The 16,408-nt window shown below is 45.0% G+C and overlaps 2 protein-coding genes across 7 annotated transcripts in view; one reads left to right on the top strand and one right to left on the bottom strand.

Moving 5' to 3' along the window:
• Positions 1–570, bottom strand: part of LMNTD1 (lamin tail domain containing 1) — a 437,115-nt gene extending 436,545 nt beyond the window's left edge. For all 6 annotated transcript variants that reach the window (XM_082419810.1, XM_082419814.1, XM_082419811.1 and 3 more), the window contains exon 1: positions 282–570. The gene's annotated coding sequence lies outside the window, so the exon portion shown is untranslated. The remainder of the gene's footprint in view (positions 1–281) is intronic.
• Positions 571–1,208: 638 nt separating this feature from the next.
• RASSF8 (Ras association domain family member 8) overlaps positions 1,209–16,408 on the top strand; it is a 126,628-nt gene continuing 111,428 nt past the window's right edge. The window contains exon 1 of the mRNA XM_082419837.1: positions 1,209–1,349. The gene's annotated coding sequence lies outside the window, so the exon portion shown is untranslated. The remainder of the gene's footprint in view (positions 1,350–16,408) is intronic.

The raw sequence follows: 16,408 nt of genomic DNA, 5'->3' as shown, positions 1-16,408 counted from the left end.
TGTGGGCTTGTGTGAGCACAAGTCTGGCCCAAAAACTGGATTCTGTCTGGTGGCTAGAGTAATTTTGCATGCCGTAAAAAAGAGGTGGAATGGTGAAAACAACACACACATCTGCGTTTCCACATAAAAGCATTGCTTTCCTTCATTGACAATTTGCTATATTTAAAGGTAGATGCGTGTGCATATGCGTGTGCGTGCGTGTGTGTGCGTGTGTGTATGTGGTGGAGTGGGGAGCGGTTTTCTGAATCTGAGCCCAGCTCATTCTAAACTTGGTTACTCACGTCTGATTCATTCGCTGTGTTTTTCGTCTCCTGTCTCTGTCACTGCCTGCTGCTGAGAAGGGGGTCGCTGAATCATTGCCACTCCAGATGAAAAGCAATTCAAACCCAGTCCTGAGGGGATGGAAGGGCCTTTTTTTTTTTTTTTTTAAAGCGTCCGCAGAAAAAGCCTCCTACTTTCCGGGGTGACGGTGGAGGGCAGTTTTGCAAGTCTCATCCCCGGGCTATGGAAGATTTTGCTCTGTGAGAGTCAGCGAGGCACCGGTCATCTCACCATTTCTGGCTTTCGGGTCCACGGGCCTCGGCTGGCTGGGGGTGTGCGACCGGCCGGGCGGCGTGGGGGCCGTGCCAGGGGGTATGGGGCGGGGAACCGAGAGCCCGAGCGGCCGCGCCGCGCTCCCCGCCGCTTTAAAAGCTCCCACAATGCAGCGCTGGCGTCCCAGTTCCGTTACACTGTCTCCGGGCGCGGGCGAACCGGCGAGGCGCGGGCGGGGGAGCAGGGGAGCGGCGGCTGTAACCCGAGCGCCCGGCCGAGGGGGGCGCCCCCGCGCCACCGCTCTCGCGCGCTCAGCCGGCGGCCCGGCGAAGGGGCGGAGCCGCCAGCCGCCCGGCCCGGCCCCCAGCCCGGCCCCCCGCCCAGAGGCACCGGCCGCGGGAGCGAGCCGGGCACGGACTCCGCCGCCTACGCTCGCCCGGCGTCCCGCACCGCGCCCGGCGCCCCGCTCCTTGCCCAGCCTCGCCTGCCCGCCGGCCCGCGGCATCGGCGCAGCGCTGGGAGCGGCTCCCGGCGGCGGTGCCGCGGCTGCCCGCGCGCTCGCACACCCAGGCACCCCCGCCCGGGGCGTCCGCGCTCACCTAGCGCCGGCCAGGAGGTGCGCGGAGAGGGCGCGCCGAGGAGCTGGGGCCTCCCGCCGGTGCGGGGCGCGCGGCCGGAGGAGCGCCGGGGAGCGAGGCGCGCCGGGCTGCGTGGCCAGGGACCGGCGCTGGGCGGCCGCCGGGCGCCGCCGCGTCCCCAGCGCCCCGGCCGGCCCCGCGGGGCGGCCTGCGGGGGCGGCGCAGTTGCGAAACTGAGTAAGTATTAACTTTACTAGGCGGCCGAGATCTCTGGGCAGCGTCCGGGAGCCCTCCCTCCTCCTCCTGGAGCCTCCGGGCTCCCCCTTCCCCGCCCCTCTCTCTGCACCTCGTATTTCTTCATCCGATCTGCCCCCGCCCCGCCGCCGCCGCCGCCGCCGCCGCGGGCTCCAGCTTCCTCCAGTTCACCTTTTCCCCGCTGTCTCCCCTTTGCGCGTTCTCCTCGCTGCACACACGCGCTTTGACCGAGAGTACGAGCTTGTTTCCAGCCTCTGTTTCCTCCTAGTGTCCTTGGCCGGGGAGTTTAGAGGCCACTTTTGTTGGAAAGGGAAATGTATGTCTGGCTTCTTTAATATTTTTCGCTCCAAATGGAAATCGGATGCTCGCTTGCCGAGCGACTGCTTGGTGAACGCTTATTTTTTTCCTCTGAAAAGATGATTGGTTTACAGGTTTTTAAATGTTGTTTGAACGATTAACCATCCTCCGTGCCTATTTCCCCTTGCCGCCAACCCGTCTGGGGAGGGGAGTCCAGAAGAGGGGACTTTCAAAGTAATTCCGTTTAGCAAACTAGAAACTTTGAGAGGGTACGTCGCGGAAAGCTTAGTAAGATTGAAGCCGAAGGGACGTGAGCCTTGAACGTGGGGTCCTCGTGTAGCACAGGATCTTTCACGCCGAGTACCTGGGCTCGTAATCGAGCGTTACGTTGTTATTTCAGCATCCTAGAGCCGCCTGGTTGCTGAACCACTACTTTCTCAGCATCAAACGGCATCTTGAGCAGTGCAAGCGCTGCATATAATTGCGGGTCAGTATTGCCCCTGATCTTTAGGCATTTAGACGGGAAATAGATGCAGGGCACGTTTCATAGCAGACTTAAACCCGTCAGGTTAACCCTGTCAATACATCAAAGCATTGCGTTAAAAAAATTCCTCCAGCCTGGTGACACAGAGGGACGAACATTTATGGATTTTCCAGTGTAATGTGTCTCAGCAATTCTTCGTTAGATCTCTTTTGTCTGCAGGAAGCACCTTTAAATATGGATAGATTTCCGATTTTCTGTCGGTGGGATTAACCACCCATTCTGGTAGGAGGCCCCAGGTAATCTTTTATTTTTATTTATTTATTTTTAGATTTATTTGTTTTATTTATTTATTTTTGGCTGCGTTGGGTCTTCGTTGCTGCCTGCGGGCTTTCTCTAGTTGTGGTGAGTGGGGGGCTACTCTTCGTTGCTGTGCGGGTGCTTCTCATTGCAGTGGCTCCTCTTGTTGAGCTCTGGGCGCACAGGCTTCAGTAGTTGTGGCACGTGGGCTCAGTAGTTGTGGCTCGCGGGCTCTAGAGTGCAGGCTCAGTAGTTGTGGCTCAGGGGCTTAGTTGCTCTGAGGCATGTGGGATCTTACCCAACCAAGGCTCGAACCTGAGTCCTCTGCATTGGCAGGCAGATTCTTAACCACTGTGCCACCAGGGAAGTCCCAGTCTTTTACTTTTTTAATTTTCATTTTTCTTAAGTCTTTCATCTCTGGGTTGCCAGGAGTTGGCAGTCATGTTGTGAAGGAACAGAAAAATGGGAAGCTTTCTTAATGGACTTTCAGCATCCCGTCCTTTGCCTGGGTGAGGCACTAGTGAATGCCAGCTAGCCCTCTGCAGGGAGAGGTACTGCGTGCACACAGGAGTCAGGAGGCAGGACAGAGCAGTATTGTTTTGGAGGATGGTTTGTGTGAGATTTTATCTTTTAGCTGTCATATCAATTGTACTTTTAATTCTATTTATCCCCATGGGGAACTATCCCAAACTATAAATATTATATGTGACCATACCCCACTTAAAGAAGACTGAACATAATTTGATGATTGGACTTTTGAAGGATCAGACCCAACAAAAATATAATTTGTACTGTAGATGGTAAAACCTTTCAAAAATCCTCCCCTTCCTCATTTTCTCTCCTTTTAAGAGTCTTAAGACGGTACTCTCGATACACAGTTGGCAGTAATGCATTGAATTCTTTCTAGGTTCATTGATAAGACCTAATTTGGGGGCTTCAGTAGCTGAGGGGGACATCAGAGAGCTCAGAGAGGGAGGAAATCAGAGAGGGACTGTGCAGAGAGGAAAGGCATTTCAGTTTGCTGAAGTGTCAGCATGCTGCAGGGAAAAGCAGTTAAAAAGAAGTGAGAATATTTAGATTGTTTTTAGTGTGCATGTTTCCTGAATTTGGCATTCGGTTGAGATATTTAGGAATTGCAGATTTTAAATTCTGTGAGGTTGTGGTATCATTTCTTTTTGCCTAGTATTTTACTTTTATTAAGGTTTCAATTTTTTAATGTGAATCTCAGTGCTTGGCTTTTGTAGCCTCTGTACTGGGTGGCTTGCATTAATTTTTGACTTGAATGTCTTGGTCGTTTTGAGAAATGATGAGTGTTTCAGAGTTTCTTACTCATTAATTGGTCTGTCTTATGTTGATGTAGGTATTGAGAGTAAAAATGTTGTTCAGTGTTGAATATTGTTGCTCTTTCCATTATGGTTGATTCCTGGCATAATGGCTTTGCTCATTTATTGTAAACCATTAAGGTCCTAGATATCTTGCTGGTGTTCAAAACATAGCAGAACTCTTTGCGGGTAGCAGTGGAGTGGAGATGGGAGTGGGATAGGAAAACATTGTGCATCATAACTCTGAGGATTGGATTTTAAAAATAATGTATCACCTGTTTTCTCTCCTGCTAGCTTGCTCCAACCCTAAAGAGATTTCAAACTTCAAAGCTTTCTGCAAAATGGGGATATTATTACTAAGAGCAGTGCTGTGACAAGTAGAACACCTAACATGGTGCCTGGCCCATCTTAGCCAGTAAATGGCAGCATCTGTGACTTCTTGAAAAATGAGCTCATGATTACTCAACCTTTCAGACTGTTCCTCCTCAGTTTTTCATCTCATCCATCTAATGAGTGGCTCAGGCCAGAAGGCTGGAGTTATCTTCCATTCCGTGTTCTGTTCTGTCATCCCCCACCCAACCAGTTTGTCACAAAGTCCTGTCTACTTTTCAGGCATAATCTCTTTCAAACCTGATTTTCTTTCAAACCTGATTTTCAGTCTCCACGATGCTCGCATCCTAGTTCAAGCCACCATCCTCTTTCCCACTGCAGAGGCGTCCGGCTCACACTCTGCACCCCCCTTCCAGTCCCTCTTCCACCAGCAGCCAGAAGGAGAAAAAAGAAGTCACTTGCTGTTTGAAGTCTTCAGAGTTCTTATTCTTGGGATAAAATACAAAATCTTCAACATTCCCACAAGGTCCTGTGTCTTTTGGTCCCGTCCCCCATTTTCATCTCTGGCCAGCCACGTGATCCAGCTCTCTAGCAGACTCACCTCAGGGCTCCTGCTGGTGGTCTATTTCAGGACCACCTCCTTGAGTAATTTCTCATCTTTGGGTGCTGGTTCAGGTATCCTCTATAAAAGTCTTCCCTGAGAAGGCCACCCGTATCATCATGCCACTTAGAACCCCTTGTTTGTCTCCCTCATAGCAGTTATCTTTTCCTTTTAAATATTTACCACAGTTTATAATTATGTATTATTTGTTTAATGTTTCTCTCTTGCCCCTGAGGGCAGAAATAATGCCTGGTTTATTCACCAGTCTATACCCAGTGCCTGGTATGTATATAGTAAATGCTCAATAAATAGTTATGGTTGTAATGAATAAGATAGTAATACGACTTGTGATTTGTATATTGATTGCCTTCTTTATCACTGTTAAATCTGCTTCTCCTAACACAAAAGCCAGACTGGCTGTCTCCTACACTCTTTCTTTGATGGTTTTATGTATAACATGAAACATCCTTTGCAGATACCAGGTAAAATGTGAACACATTGGAGCTCTGTGGAAAATTCATAAATAAATTGAGACACCTTTTAATTGGTGTTACCCTTGTGATTTTCTGTTGTAGATAATCCTTTTTCTAAGTACATCATTAAAGGAATTATGGTTTTTTCATCAGCACAGGATTACTGAAAGAAAAAAAAACTTACCATGTCACATTATTTTGCACATGTCATATGATAACATGTTAGTCAGCAGCTGTGGATTGCACCAGTGCTCAAATTCAAAGGAAGAAAGGGCAAACTGGAGTAGAAAAAGGAGAGTTTTAGTTCTAAGGATGTTTAGTACTGTCCAGCTATTGCCGTGACTTGCATAAATAACTAGTGTCGCTTGGCCATTTAGTTAAGGTAGAGAGGTAGTTGCTTAAAAATGGGAGCCACCTAGAGGTCTGGAAGTTCTTTTTCCCTCTCACTAAAGCATTCCTTGCTTTAGCCAAAAAAGCCTCATGACTTTCCAAGGCCAAGGAAGGCTTAAAGCTTTGAGTGTTTTTGTCATGTGGTTGCTCTTTACAAAATACTAGCTTGATGTACTATAACTCTTAAGTACTTGTGTCTTTATTAATGTTTCTGGCCTCTACTTCTTACATAATCACCCACATTTTCTTTTGACTTTAGTTCTTTAGGGCTCTAGTTTCCTCTTAGAACTTTCCCTCACACCCTAGAATGAAGTAATTCCAATTCTTTTCTAGTTTGGTATCTGGTGGATCACCAAGTGTACAGGGAACTTGGGAGTTGATTGTAGGATTTATTTCTTTGCACTCAACCTCTAGGTTTCCCCAAAATGTTACACGTCTTTGTGGTTTGGACCCTGAGTTTTTGCCAGCCAGAAGCTGGATGCCCTTGGGTTGGGAGAGCAGAGCAGGGAGGATTAAAACATTTTTAACCCCCTATTATGTGCCAGGTTCTGGGCTAGGTGCTCTCACAAAAGAGGAGTAGTTCACCTGGTCAACATCATGAAGAGGACTCTTAAGCTTTTCATACATTTGCTTCACTCAAGGAAGTTGTCCCTGTTGTTTCCTCATTTCCCCACCTTTTATTTTCTAGTCGGGAAGGCATGACAAGTAGAGATGTCCTCTCTAGCCAGACCCTTTACCTCACCTTGGTACTTATTTAGACCTGATTTTCCTTGTATAAAAATACTGGGAGTGGGGCTGGAGAGGGGCACATCATGTGATTTGCCTTTGTGGGAGGTCTTTGCGCCCCCAGGACATTTGCATCAGGACTAGCCACCATATGCCCGAGAAGAAAGTTCTGGTTGGGAGCCCTTGTTATTCTTTCCCTCATGTATACATGCTTACTGGCTACTTTGGGTGACCTTGAACAAGTTTCCTGGAGCTTTTCAGCACCAATCATATTTATTGCCTATTTATTTCACAGCCTTGCTATAGGATTTAGAAGACTTATTTTGGGCAATTTTTTTTTGTCACATTCAGATATATCACAAATCTCATTACAGTTAACTCCAGTGCTGTCCAAGTTTTATGCATTGAGAAAGATATTTTCTTATTCAGCAGTATATGTTTTATTCTTTGTTTTGATAAGAAATCAGATATAAATACAGGTTGTAACAAGAGGAGAATTATGATAATTTTCTACCAGGTTTTATTCATGTGGGTGATATATTTTGTCACTCTTGTTAACTGTCATAGACTTCTGAGTGCTAAGTCATGTTTATCTTTAATTATAGTAGTTTTATTATTGGAAGATCACTTTAAGTTATTCTTCCAGATATAAGTATATACACTGAAAAAATTAGGGTTCTCCTAATGGGTAGATACTGGACAGAAAAGTAAGTTCTTACTTTTTTTTTTTTGATTCAAATATTTACTGAGCAGCTAAGGAGATACAAAGGTGATTAAAACATGGTCAAATGGACTTCCCTGGTGGTCCACTGGTTAAGACTCCGCACTTCCAATGCAAGGGGCGCAGGTTGATCCCTTATCGGAGAAGTAAGATCCCGCATGACCCGCAGCACGGCCAAAAAAAAATGGTCAAAGGGGTGAGGCAAATGCACAAGTAATAGAAAGCAAGTATAAGGCTCACAGAATCAAAGTGGGAGTTTAGTTCCCCAACCAGGGATTGAACCCAGGCAGGCCCTCAGCAGTGAGAGCGGAAGTCCTAACTACTGGACCGCCAGGGAATTCCCCAGTAAGCTCTTACTTTTATTTTTGCTTAAAATATTTGAATAGGTCTATAATCTCTGAACCTAGCTCGTGCCCTCCATTGTAATTTGTCTAGTCTTGATTACCTGTCTCTTCTCCTGTTATAGTCTACTGAGTACGGACATACAGTGCATATTTGAAAGAGTGCACTTCAGTTAAAAGCCTGGCTAGACCTGGGTAGCCTTAGGGAAGTTATGCTACCAGCCCAGCCTCATGTTTCCTGATCTTTAAATGGGGCTACTAATTTGTCACTCAGGGCTAGTTTGGAATAAAAGAGGTGTCTGTGTGTGTCTCTGTATGGAAATGAATGTATATGAAGTGTCTCAGTGAGGAGTTAGCACCTTTCCCTCACCCAGCTCCAGTGAGCTCTGTCTGAACTGGGAGTCTGAACAGGCCTCAGGGCTCTTTGTGTGTCCAGACCGATGGGCTGGGAGCACCTGAGTTAGAGAAAGCACTGTCAGTGTAGATCATCCAAGGGTGGGAGTAGAACGCTTGCTGGTTGACATGGAGGACCCTCCCCACTCCCCACAGTCTGGCGGTGTCTATCTCCAAGGCCTTTCTCCATTGGAAATGCTTCCTCTCATTGAATTTCAATCTCACTTTCCCTTGGCTCCTGACCCTCAGCGTGGAAAGAACACGCTGAGGTCTCTCTTGACATTGCTGCTCCTTCTAGCTGTCTCCTCTCTCAGCCAACTTCTTACAGGAGCCGTCTATGCTTAATACTTCTGCCACATCACCTGCCAACTCGCTCTCCAAAGGTACCATTTCTTAGAAACATGTCTTGCCACAGGTACCAATATCTTAATTGCCAGAATCAATGGAAGCTTCTCACCCCAGTATGACCAAAGCTTTTTTAGCATGTTCATGTTGTTGAGTGATCTCCCTCTGTCTTTTGTTTTTGTGTTTTTTTTTTTTTTTTTTGGCTGGGGCTACTCTTCGTTACGGTGCACGGGCTTCTCATTGCAGTGGTTTCTCTTGTTGCAGAGCACGGGCTCTAGGTGCACAGGCTTCAGTAGTTGCAGCACGCGGACTCAGTAGTTGTAGCATGCGGGCCCTAGAGCCCGCAGGCTTCAGTAGTTGCAGTGTGAGGGCTCAGTAGTTGCAGCGTGCAGGCTCTAGGGCGTGCGGGCTTCAGTAGTTGTGGCTCGTAGGCTGTAGGACTCAAGCTCAGTAGTTGTGGTGCACGGGCTTAGTTGCTCTGCAACATGTGGGATCTTTCCGGACCAGGGATCGAACCCATGTCTCCTGCATTGGCAGGCAGATTCTTAACCTTGCGCCACCAGGGAAGTGCCTCCCTCTGTCTTGAAATTTCTCCTTGACTTCCTTGTCACCACTCTTTCTTTGTTCATTCATTCATTCATTCAAAATGAACTGCATGCCCTTCCATGCATGTGGCTGTAACAGCACAAAACACATAGAACTCCTGTTCTCATGGAAAGCATACTCTATTACGGGGAGTTAGATAATAAATGAATGAGTAATTTTACATTCTTTATCTAATGATAAATGTTTTGGAGGAAAAATATATAGCAAGGTGGAGGAATTGAGAATGCTGGGGGTGGGAGTGGAGGTGTGATTTGGTATTGGATGGGCAGGAAGTCCTCACTGAGGAGAGCACATTTGAGTAGAGATGGTAATGAAGCAAAGGAGCCAACTCTGTAGCTGTCTGGAGGAAGATACTCGAGGTCGAGGGGTCAGTGAGTGCAGAGGCCCTGGAGCAGGCGCATACGGGTGTGTGCACGTCAGAGCAGCCAGACCAGTTGCAGGAGATGAAGTAAAAGAGGTAATGGGGACCCCTACACTAGGGCCTTATTGGCTGTGACAAGGATCTTGGTTTTTACTCTTGAGTGAGAAGGCTGTTAAGGGTCTTGAACAGAGGAATGAATGAATTGGAGAATAACGTGGAGTAGTCGGCAAGAGTATGACTTCTGGAGCTGGCTGTCTGGGTTAAGATCTCAGCTCTACACTTACTGGCTCTGTGACCCTGCAGTAGTCCAGTAACTTCTCTGGGCCTCATCGGTAAAATGGGAGTAGGAATGATACCTATCTCCCAGTGTTGTGAGGTTCCAATGAGTTAATATTTGTAAGGAACAGAGCATGGCAGATTGTAAGTATTATAAAAGTGCTTATTAAATAAAATTAGTAAAATTGAAAAAGTTCACATTGCTGTCATGTGGAAAGGGCTTGTCAAGGGAAATTAAGAATAGAAGTAGGAAGCCAAAACATGGAAACAGCCTAAGTGCTCATCAGTGGATGAATGGATAAAGGAAATGTAGTATATATACACAGTGGAATATTATTATGCCAGGAAAAAGAAGGAATCCCATCATTTGCCACAAACATGGATGGACCTTGAGGACATTATGCTAAGTGAAATAAGTTAGAGTAAGACAAATACTGTATGATCTCACTTATATGTGCAGTCTTTAAAAATTGCACAAATGAGGCGTGGGGATGGAGAGGTGGGGGAGTAAAATGGGAGAAGGGGGTCATAAGGTACAAACTTACATTATAAGTCCTGGGGATGTCATGTACGGTATGGTGACTTAATAAAAAGGGAAGAAAAAAAAAAGAATTGAAGCAGGAAGACCAGTTAGGATATGATTGCAATAATTCAGGCAAGGGATGGAGTAGATAAAGTGCTAGTGGTGGAGGTGGGAGAATCGTCACATAGTGGTGTGTTTGGAAATGGGGATGACCTATTGGCTGGAGGGTGAGATCTGCTTTTCCTTCCCTCTCTGCTCTTTCAGACTAAGCCTTCTTTGCTGCCCCCTCTCCCTTTTGACTAGAGGCTCTCGAACACAGGTACCATTTGGAAGTAGATTGGTTGTCATAGAGTCTAGGTTGTGGGTATTTCTGGTGGTCAGTGGGCGAGGGCTGAGCCAGGGGTCCTCGGCATCCTTCGTGGTGAAGACTTGTCCCTTGTACTTGGCCAGTAGCATGCTGGTTGAGAAATGCTGCTTGAGACCTTCCCTCCCTGCCCCCCCCCAGGTCCAGGATTTCTTAACCCATTGTTCTGTGTGGGCAGCAGAGGGCCTATAAGCTGCCTGGAATATTTTCCAAAATGTTTTTTGTTTATATGCCCTGTACTCTGACTTCCAGACCCCTCTCCACTGAACCGTACAGCAATCCCTTTGGATCAGCGTGCCTCCTGGCTTCTTCCTTGATTTCCTACCTGGGTTTTTGGCATCATCATCCACTTTATTCCTAATCTTGACCTTCCTGTGCCACCTCACCTTGACTAATTCATCTGGTTGTGATTGTACCTTCTGGATAGCTCAGGAAATCTTTTCTATTTCTCCATCGTTCACTACCCTAATTTAACATCTCTCATTTAGACTGTTGCCGCTTCACTGGTCTCCCCACCTGAGACCCATCTTCTGCATGTGGCCAGATGAGCTTTCAGATACACAAATCTCACTGACTTGCTAAAAACTCAACTCCATCACTGCCTACAAGGTTGAGTTCTGACTCTGTTGCAGCCCGCAGGAAATTTGGCTCTGCTCCCCTGCCCTGTGGCTGCCCTCCCTCCTTGCTTGGCTGCCCTCCAGCTCTCCCTCCCTCCCCATCCTCATGTGCCAGGCTCTAGCAGAACTAAATTAATACATTGATGCTGAAACATCTAAACATGCTATTTGATCACACGAAAAAAATGGTTCAACCTCTCCCTTACGTACCAAAATACCCTATAGCTCTAAAACCCAGCCTGGCTAACCTTTATATTTTGGCGTGTTTTCTTCCTGGTGCTTTTTTTTCCTTTTGGTATTCCAAAAGGAAATACCCTATAGCTCTAAAGAGCTATAGAACCCTATAGCTCTAAAACCCAGCCTGTTCCTGAATGAGGTGGTCACTCCCGTAGGAGTCCATCTTGCTTTCCTTCTCCACCATGTGCATGTATATTTCTCTTCCTTTGCATTGTAATTTCAGATGCTCTCTACTTCAAACAGCTGAGCTTCGGAGAGGCTCTTCTTAAGCTCATTTGTTCACAGGTTCAAAGTGACTAAGAAGACTCTAAGCTTGCAGTTCCCTGATCCAGTTCAAGGAGTCTAAGTTTGTTCTTTGAAGCTTTGCAACCAGTCATGCCTTTGCTACTGGATGTTTTGTGTGGCATCTCTTTCTAAAGTGGAGCAGCTTTGTCTACATTAAAAATCTCTTGAGACAGGTAGCTCCTTCATGGTCTCTTTGGAGCCCTGGGGACCTCTTTAGTAGCCCTTGGTGTCCAAGGTCACTTGTCACCTCTTGATTTGTAGGAGCCTTCAGTGGGCTCAGTCCTGGCTGTGCTCAGCCTTTCTGTTCTAGAACAGTTTCCTGGCCTCCTGAACTAACTTTGGACCAAGTTTCCACCTTTGGTTCTGATCATCCTGTTGTATTCAGGATGGAAAAACTTCGGAAGATCTCTCTTCTGTTTGGCTAATTGTTATTGCTAGCTTATCATAGGTATAGGTTAGCTTTTCTCACCCTCGCCTCATTCATCCTTTGCTCTCCAGGCTTCTCCCCAGTCTTCATTCCATATGCAAAAGGAAAAAAGAAAAATATTTTTCACCATTCTCAACTATCTTTATTAGCTCTCCTTTTGTGTCTGTCATAATTGTGTCTCTTTTTTTATTAGCACTTTAAACATGTACCGTACTTTTGCATTGTCAGATATGATGGGGTTAATAATGTTTGTAAAATTATTTAAAACGTGTTTTAAGTACGGCAAACACCTTCATTCATAGACTAACGAACATGAAGGCACCCACCCAGGCCAAGTTTTCAGAGTTTGGCTCTGGGGCCGGTATTTGTACCCATCTGTATACTTGTGATTTGAAAGCTTAGGAGTGGAGGAGTTGAGATTTGTTTCACGTCACCTTTCCTGCTAGACTGTGGGTCTCCTGAAAGCAAGATCCGTATTCAGTGATCCACCAACTGTAAGCTCTTTAATGAGAGGAACTTGTCTGATTCTCATTAGATCCTTGGGACTTGGCACTGTTAGTTGTTGGATGAATTCAGTGCAGTGGCTAGTATTTATATCATCAAGGGGAACCGTGCTAAACTGCCTCTAAGCATTTAGCTGTGCAGACTAAATGAAGAGTTGGAATATAGCTGACTGAAACATTCATTTTACATGGGTGATTGAGGTGGTACTGAAATCTAGCTTGGTAAGAATGAAGGTTTTCCTTGGCTTTTGAAAACACTTCAACAAATAATAACTACCTACTGTGTTCAGAAGTAAGGGTCTGTAGAGGGTACGAGGAAGGGTGATGTGGGTCTGTGGTTTGGGGAATCTTATTATGAACAATGAGGGTATGATAAGTACGTAAGTGATTACATATGGCGGCGTATGTTGTGAGATAAATATTATCAATATATAAAGCAGAGTCGGAGGAGAGCGTGGCTAAATGACTTAAAGGGTAAAGGTATTCACTACCGCAGTATTTGTAATAATAAACATTGGAAACATCTAAATGGTTGATAGCAGGGCACTGATACAGGCGCCAGGTAGGCTGTTATACAGCCATTAAAAGTATTTATGAAGCATTTATAGTAATTTGGGTAAATGCATATGCTTTTTGTTAGGTGAAATGACGGAATATAAACTTATATATACGGTGTGACCATAATTTAAAAAATAATTTTTAAACAAGAATACCAAAAGGAAAAAAAAGCACCAGGAAGAAAACACGCCAAAATATAAACATTTCGTCTGACTTCAAGTATATTATATGTGTGTGTGTGTGTATACGTGTACAATTGCGTGTGCATATATACACATTTACACATCATAAATTATATTTCATTGAATTTTCATACACTGAGCATACCCATGCAACAAGTGCCCAGATTGAGAAATGGGATATTATCCTCATTTCCACAAGCCCCCTCATGCTCCTGACTTCTAATGGCATTCCACAGTTCTGGCTGCTTTTTGTTCCTTATATAAATGGAATCGTACAACGTGTACTCTTTAGTGTTTGATTTTTCACGCTCAGTATTGTGTGATTCATCCATATTGTGTACAGTTGTAGGTTGTTCATTCATATTATTTATTATGGATGACTTTTAATCTTACTCTTTCATCTTTTTATGTTTTCCAGAATTTCCTATAATGAGTATGTATTTTATAATCAGAAAAAGATAGTACTTGTTTTTTTTAAAGAGGCAAAGGCAAGTTTACTTATAAAGCGCTTGGGTAGATTAGGTTAGACCATGGAACGTGTGGCGGAGAGTTGAGAACTTGAGAACGTCGGTTGAGGTTGTCCTGAAACAGATGTGGTGCAGTGCAATGTGAAGTGAGCCTCCAGAGGCCCAGATTCTATCTGTTTTGTCATTTAGTGGTCATGGGACTGTGGACACATCCTTTAATCCCTTTAACCCTCAGTTTGCTCATCCATCAGTCAGCTGGGTGTGATGGTATCTCCCTTACTGGTCATGAGGATTAACTGGAGATCATATGATGAGTCTCTGAGGTGGTCTGCCGGATGGCGAAGTCCTTCATTTAAAATTTGGAGTTAGAGAGGGTGGATGCCCAGGGAGGGAACTCCTGTCCAGTTGCCATTAATTTTCTCTAGGAAGTGAGGGGTGAAGATTATTTGCAAATGAAAGTACATAGCTTTGAGGTGGGAGTTTGAGCGTAGCAGAGAAGCTTTGGGGCAGGTAGCCCCTGAGTCCTCGGTGAGCTGGTGGTTCCAGGGAAAACGGAGGGCGAGCTCAGCAGTGTTGAGGGCCCAGCCACGGTGGGAGCATAAACGTGCACGTAGTGTGTGAGTTTTTCCTCCAGAAGATGTGTTTATCATGTTTTATCTGGGCTAATAGTAAACTGATTCTTCCTGATCGTACAAGTAGAGGAGGTAGAAAAGAGAAGGAGGAGGAAGGCCCACCTGACACATAAGAAACGCCATGACTGACCCACAGAGAGAGCGCCGTAGAGTCCACGGTGATGTAGGACCTCGGAGATCTTTCTCCAAGGGTATCTACACTAAAAGGGAGGGCTGAGATTTTAGTCTAGCCCGCAAAATAGGCAGGGAACTTTTATTAATACAGGTGTCCCGCAGGAATATTGAAGGTTCGGTTCCAGACCACCGCAGTAAAGCAAGTCATACCAGTTTTTTGGTTTCCCAGTGCATTTCAAGTTATGTTTACACTATACTGTAGTCTATTAACTGTGCAATAGCATATGTCTAAAATGACAGTGTACATACCTTAATTAAAAAACACTTTATTGCTAAAAAAAATGCTAACCATCATATGAGCCTTCAGCGAGTCGTAATCTTTTTGCTGATAGAGGGTCTTGCCTCCATGTTGACGGCTGCTGACTGATCAGGGTGGTGATTGCAAAGGCTGGGGTGGCCGTGGCAGTTCTTAAAATAAGACAACAATGAAGTCTGCTTCATTGATTGACTCTTCTTTTCACAAATGGTTTCTCTGTAACGTGCAATGCTGTGTGTTAGCATTTTCCCCACTGTAGAACTTCTTTCAGAATTGGAGTCAGTCCTCTCACCTTGCTTCTGCTTTATCAACTAAGTTGATATACCAACCTAAACCGTGTGTTGTCATTTCAACAGTCTCCACTGCATCTTCACCAGGAGTAGATTTCATTTCAAGAAACCACTTTCTTTGCTTGTCCTCAAGAAGCAACTCCCTACCCATTCAAGTTTGGTCATGAGATTGCAGCAATTCAGTTACATCTTCAGGCTCCACTTCTAATTTTAGTTCTCTTGCTATTTCCCCCACATCTGCAGTTATTTCCTTCACTGAAGTTTCCAATCCCTCAAAGTCATTTATGAGGCTTGGAATCAACTTCTTTCAGACTCCTGTGAATGGATATTTTGACCTCTTCCCATGAATCACGAATGTTCTTAGTGGCATCCAGAATGGTAATTCCTTTCCAGAAAGTTTTCAATTTATTTTTCCTAGATTCATCAGAGGAATCACTATCTATGTGAGCTGTAGCCATATGAAATGTATTTCTTAAATTATAAAACTTAAAAAGCAAAATTACTCCACGATCCATGGGCTGCAGAACGGACGTTGTGTTAGCAGGCATGAAAACAACATTAATCTCATTGTCTATCTCCATCAGAGCTCTCAGATGACCAGGTGCACTGTCAATGAACAGTCATATTTTTAAAGTAATCTCTTTTTTTTCTCTGAGCAGTAGGTCTCAAGAGTAGGCTGAAAATACTCAGTAAACCGTGTTGTAAACTGGTTGTGCTGTCATCCAGGCTTTGTTGTTCCCTTTATAGAGCACAGGTAGAGTGGATTTAGTATAATTCTGAAGGGTCCTAGGATTTTCTGAATAGTAAAGGAGCATTGGCTTCAACTTAAAGTCACCAGCTGCATTAGCCCCTAACAAGAGAGTCACCCTGTCCTTTGAACCTTTGAAGCCAGGCACTGACTTCTCCTCCTTAGCTATGTGGAAGTCCTCGATGGCATCTTTTTCTAACAGAAGGCTGTTTCATCCACATTGAAAATCTGTTGTTTAGTGAAGCTACTTTCATGAATTATCTGAGCTAGATCTTCTGGATAACTTGCTGCAGCTTCTACGTCAGCACTTGCTGCTTCACCTTGCCTTTTTATGTTATGAGGTTCTTTCCTTCAACCTCATGAACCAACCTCTCATAGCTTCCAACTTTTCTTCTGCAGCTTCCTCACCTCTCTCAGCCTTCATTGAATTGAAGAGAGTTAGGGCCTTGCTCTGGATCAGGCTTTGGCTTGATGGAATGTTGTGGCTGGTTTGATCTTCTAACCAGATCACTACAACTTTCTCCATATCAGCAATAAGGCTGTTTCACTTTCTTATCATTTCTCTGTTCACTGGAGTAGGACTTTTAATTTCCTTCAAGAACTTTTCCTTTGCATTCACAACTTGGCTGTTTGGCCTAAGAGGCTTAATTTTTGCCCTATCTCTGCTTTCAACATGCCTTCCTCACTGAGCTTAATCATTTCTAGCTTTGGATTTAAAGTGAGAGACGTAATTCTTCCTTTCACATGAACACTTAGAGGCTATTGTATCGTTATTGACTGGCTTAATTTTTTTTTAACATCTTTATTGGAGTATA

The sequence above is a fragment of the Balaenoptera physalus genome, assembly GCF_965194825.1.
Source record: "Balaenoptera physalus genome assembly, chromosome: 13".
Classification (NCBI taxonomy): Eukaryota; Metazoa; Chordata; class Mammalia; order Artiodactyla; family Balaenopteridae; genus Balaenoptera; species Balaenoptera physalus.
This window is presented reverse-complemented; position numbering and strand designations above follow the sequence as displayed.